This window comes from Aedes albopictus, chromosome 2 (genome assembly GCF_035046485.1).
Source record: "Aedes albopictus strain Foshan chromosome 2, AalbF5, whole genome shotgun sequence".
Classification (NCBI taxonomy): domain Eukaryota; kingdom Metazoa; phylum Arthropoda; class Insecta; order Diptera; family Culicidae; genus Aedes; species Aedes albopictus.
Window position 1 is genome coordinate 247,656,730 of NC_085137.1, and position 5,881 is coordinate 247,662,610.

General features: G+C 29.4%; 1 long non-coding RNA gene across 1 annotated transcript; it reads right to left on the minus strand.

The window, feature by feature from the left end:
* Positions 1-3,423: 3,423 nt before the first annotated feature.
* LOC134287997 (uncharacterized) lies at positions 3,424-4,943 on the minus strand. Its single transcript, XR_009997678.1, has 3 exons — positions 3,808-4,943; positions 3,622-3,737; positions 3,424-3,549 (listed from the first exon to the last, which is right to left on the minus strand). It is a non-coding gene; the product is annotated as an uncharacterized LOC134287997 (long non-coding RNA).
* Positions 4,944-5,881: the final 938 nt, after the last annotated feature.

Below are 5,881 nucleotides of genomic sequence, written 5' to 3' on the forward strand. Positions count from 1 at the left end.
AATTAAATTAAAATTAAATTAAAATTAAATTAAAATTAAATTAAAATTAAATTAAAATTAAATTAAAATTAAATTAAAATTAAATTAAAATTAAATTAAAATTAAATTAAAATTAAATTAAAATTAAATTAAAATTAAATTAAAATTAAATTAAAATTAAATTAAAATTAAATTAAAATTAAATTAAAATTAAATTAAAATTAAATTAAAATTAAATTAAAATTAAATTAAAATTAAATTAAAATTAAATTAAAATTAAATTAAAATTAAATTAAAATTAAATTAAAATTAAATTAAAATTAAATTAAAATTAAATTAAAATTAAATTAAAATTAAATTAAAATTAAATTAAAATTAAATTAAAATTAAATTAAAATTAAATTAAAATTAAATTAAAATTAAATTAAAATTAAATTAAAATTAAATTAAAATTAAATTAAAATTAAATTAAAATTAAATTAAAATTAAATTAAAATTAAATTAAAATTAAATTAAAATTAAATTAAAATTAAATTAAAATTAAATTAAAATTAAATTAAAATTAAATTAAAATTAAATTAAAATTAAATTAAAATTAAATTAAAATTAAATTAAAATTAAATTAAAATTAAATTAAAATTAAATTAAAATTAAATTAAAATTAAATTAAAATTAAATTAAAATTAAATTAAAATTAAATTAAAATTGAATTAAAATTAAATTAAAATTAAATTAAAATTAAATTAAAATTAAATTAAAATTAAATTAAAATTAAATTAAAATTAAATTAAAATTAAATTAAAATTAAATTAAAATTAAATTAAAATTAAATTAAAATTAAATTAAAATTAAATTAAAATTAAATTAAAATTAAATTAAAATTAAATTAAAATTAAATTAAAATTAAATTAAAATTAAATTAAAATTAAATTAAAATTAAATTAAAATTAAATTAAAATTAAATTAAAATTAAATTAAAATTAAATTAAAATTAAATTAAAATTAAATTAAAATTAAATTAAAATTAAATTAAAATTAAATTAAAATTAAATTAAAATTAAATTAAAATTAAATTAAAATTAAATTAAAATTAAATTAAAATTAAATTAAAATTAAATTAAAATTAAATTAAAATTAAATTAAAATTAAATTAAAATTAAATTAAAATTAGATTAAAATTAAATTAAAATTAAATTAAAATTAAATTAAAATTAAATTAAAATCAATTAAAATTAAATTTTATTATAATTAAATTAAAATTTTATTAAAATTTTATTAAAATTTTATTAAAATTTAATAAAAATTTATTTAAAATTTAATTAAAATTTAATTAAAATTAAATTAAAATTTAATTAAAATGTTATTTAAATTTAATTTAAATTAAATTAAAATTAAATTAAAATTGATTGAAATTGATTGATTGATTTGTCTCTATGTAAGAGACTTTCAGCCCTTGACTATGAAATTGAATTAAAAGTAAAGTGACTCACCGACACGATGAGGCCAAACTGAACGGAATCGGACACTGTTTTGGTGATGACTGGTTCCGGCGACAATACGACGAGAACGAACAATACTTATTGGCCAGCAGCAGCGACGAGGCACTAACGGGTTGGACGACGGAACGACTAAAATGGTTCCTACGGGTTCAAACTAATTGAGACGCGAATTTTTTATTTAATTTTCTCGACCGACGAACGCGATTTTCAAGCTGCCGCAACTAACAAAGTTTTTTTCCACTGCCATTTGCTCAACTGACAATGATGCGCGAAAAAATCGAACATTCAGCATAAATTCGGGGTTATGATTTATGCTCTCCAGCAATTTTCGATGAGCAACATAACTAACAAATGCCTAACAATGTCGAACGCCTAACTTCCTCCGTGCTGGGATGTTTCCAGTTCAAAACCGAATTAGCGACATTTTTTCTTTTACTTCCGCTGCTTTTGCCTTGCGTTAAACACTATGTCGGAAGTGGGGCGCTGTATAGAGTACCAGGTGTACAATACAGCGCCCCACTTCCGACATTGTGTTTAACGCAAGGCAAAAGCAGCGGAAGTAAAAGAAAAAATGTCGCTAATTCGGTTTTGAACTGGAAACATAATACAAGTTGACAAGTCCTGCACAAATATTGCGCATTGCGCAGTTAAAAGTGCGACGAGGAAGTGTGGAATTTCAAATAAAAGTGCGATTTGGTGTCAGATCGTTTCGGTGTCTTCTCCGCACTTATACATTAGCTCATGATGAATAGGTGCGGTGAAGACACCGAAACGATTTGATGCAATATCGCACTTTTATTTAAGATTCCGCACTCTGTCGCAGTCCAGTTAGCAATGCAATAAACTATATTTCGTAGGTGGTAATTCCAAAACCGCAATCTCTTCGCAAATATTAGGTATCTCTTCGGACGCAACCTGTTCAGTGATAATTCGAATAATACGTAACGCAAAATTTGACAATTTTAGACCCCCTCTCTCCCCCACTAACAACTTTTGTATGTAAACACAGCGCTAGATGCCCTCCCTACCCCTTCGTGTTACGTAAAATTTAAACGAACCCTAGGTATTTATTAGGGTGGCCCACACTTATATATAAAACAAAAAAATTGAAAAATGCCAAGTCTTACCTCCTTCATTGGTTGTTTTGGACTCCCAGAAGCTACGTTCACCGTTTTATGGTATATATTCCATTCTTTACCATATCCAATACGGTACTCCCAACCATAAACAGACCATTGCTGGGTAATGTTTCGACCATACTGACCGAAGTTTTCAGAGACCCGACCATACGAGCAACGGGTTGTTAAGAATGTTTACCGTTTCAAAACAGAAATTTCTTCATACAAAATTAACTTTTCAACATTTATGGAAATACAGCCTGTAAGGTCGAAAACCGTCATAAAAAATAGGAATTTATGGTTTACGTATTGTTGTACCATTAAACGCGACAGTTGGTGATGATGGATGCCGCTCATGTTTTAAAGTTTCGAATTAAAAGAAAAAATACTACAACATTCCATGCTACCACAGACAAACAGACGTAACACTCTGATAGTTCTCATCGAACACCGGTTTAACGGCATTTTTCAAAATTTGATAGTTGGCCAACTGCCCAACCGTGGCGCTCGCATAGTTTTTGTTTGAGTTTGACGTTTGCTCACTACCGCCACCTAGTTGGTGGTCGGCCAAACATAGTCCTTTTAGCATTGGGCAAATATGTTCCCGTGACTATGATTTGAATCGAAAATTTTTCGAAGTGTTACGTCTGTTTGTCTGTGATGCTACCTTTTAATTTTATTATATTCAAGCCAAGACAACTACGGTACAGTTTGTTGAAAACTGGATTTATTTATAATGAACAACTACGGTACAGTTAGAAACTTGATTTATTTATAATAACCCACAATGAACTTCACTGATTCCAAGCCGGATGGGCTTCGCACAATGTATCAAGACTCGGAAGATTTTTGCGATACATTTGCAACGGTGGGCACTATCGGGAACATGAGTTACTCTGCTGCTGCGCATTTTTGGCGGACTCCTATTCTCAGCTGTTTCACTGTCGAAGTCACTGTGAAGTGAAGAGATAAGTTAATATTGAAATTATATTTTCTCCCTATTGCAAAAGTCAACAGAAACTCACCAAGAACTACCACAGGACATGGGCATCTGCACTTTCTTTCATTTGTTTCCGTGGCAAGTTGATTCGGGTGGCCTAGTTTTTGTTTTCATTTCGAAACGTGGCAGCCAGATTAGAATCTGATGTATTTAATTAAAACAAAAGTAGATCAATAAACAAATTCACATTAATTTGGTTTATCATATTTACCGGCAGCTTACCGGCATCGAAGATTTTCTTTTTTTTTTGATGATTGTTTCAAGAGTTTACGAATAAACTAGAAAGTTAATTTATATGGGCATTCTGTCTGCTCACAAGAAAAAAAAAACTGTTTGACGTTTGCTTTCGGCTCTGTGTGCGCTTCACGTGGTAACAGTAATCAATATGGTACCATTATGTTGGCATATGGTTTGCTAATCCATACACTATAAACGAATACATGAACATCAAACAAAACGGTCACCGTATTATGTTGGATTGGGATATTGTTTTACCGTACTTGGTGAACTATTTAAGGACAGACTTGTTAGAATCCCAAAATGGCCGCAACAATGGCCAACTTTGGCACCTTTGGTGGGATTTCATGACATTTGTCCTTAAGTTCTGTATTCAGATATGGTAACCATTTTGTGAACGTCCGTCTTATTTTTCAAACCATTCTGAAAAAGGTTAATTTCTATACGGGATGGTAGCGCCTCTGTTTATATGCGGTGAACACTAGAAAAGTTGGCTTCATTGATCCATTGTTGAAGTATTTCCCAAAATCACCTGCTTGTTGGAAAGCTTGCTTCCTCGCTTGCTTCATTACCTTACCAATGATGCATTGAAACCAATAAATAATTATGATATTAATTAGAAAATATGGATTTGCAATTATGTGTTGTTTTTTGCGAAAATCACTTTAATGCACAATATTTTTGTAGCTACATCAGCTCAAAACTTGAAATTCTGGATTTCTTTTAGTTTATGTGTTTATTATTAATAGAAACTTTCAGAACAAGCATTGGTAAAACGCACTTTTCTGATTTTTGTCCACCTAATATCCTATGGTGCAACGCCTACTTCGAAAATAATAAGGGGACTCACTTAACAGCTGCGTAAGCCATGATTTTATGCTATTTGAAATGTTTCATTGAATTGCGAATGAAATCATCAAAGATTGCCTTGGTGATCGCGACGGTTAATCAGAATAATCTTTAATACGCGGTTAACGTTGTTAAGTGAATCCCTCTAATAATTTATTCGGTGGCTTACGCTGTTCAGTGGAACCTCCTAATATTTACCTTTTGATACCAACGCTAAAATTCGATCATAACTCAACCTTCAATCTTTTCCTGTTTCTACAGGCAACTAAACATTTCAAATACCGAATTTAACTCACGCTCGGTTATCTCATTCTCTGCATCTCTGTAAATAAATCAACTAGTTTCGCAAAGGAACTGCCAAAATTTACATATGAACATATCAACATTGCAGGTTGCAGCAAACTTACTACCTATTCAAATAGAACGCCAGAAATATTGATTACCGAATCATATCTGCTGTTGAAAATTCAGTAAAAAGATGAGGAAAACACTGAACTCAGTGAAAAAAAAACTGAGCTGGAACATCAGAATCTAAGTGTATGGAGTTATTGTACGTGGATTTGCTAACTGAACACGACGAATCAGAACCGTCGTTTTTGGAATCACCGTTCGAATCGCCGTTGGAATCGTCGTTCGATTGCAGAGCGAGACAGCAACCAAACTGACACATCGCTTTGACATATTTAACGTAGGAGCAACACGTGCGTGAGATTCTCTCTCTCGGTTGGTGTGGTTTGTTTTGATTCAATCTGACATTTTTTATGCTGCTCATGCTGCCCATGCTGCCAGCTGATGGTGGCAAAGATGGAGGAGCATAGTCGGAGGGGTGCTCCAAGGCGTTTTCGGAAGAATTCGTCGAGATAATAAGTTTTCGTTATAAAAAAAATATGGAAAATTCTAGTTTAAAAGTTCAGCATTAAACTTTTCAATACGTATTTCATATATTATTTCACAGAGAATCAGTCTAGAGGTCGTTTAACGTAATAAGAGCATTAACATAAAATTCTATAATTTTACAAGAACGCATTGAAACGCCCCTTGAAATTAAACGGAGATTCCCAACCAGCTCAAGCAAATTCCCTTGGAATTCATCTTCGAAGTAAAATCACAATATTAGTATGAAAGAAAATCTAAAATCAAGATAACATCATCGGTTTACGCTGTTAAGTGAATCCCCCTATTGCTAAAGACAGGTCCTA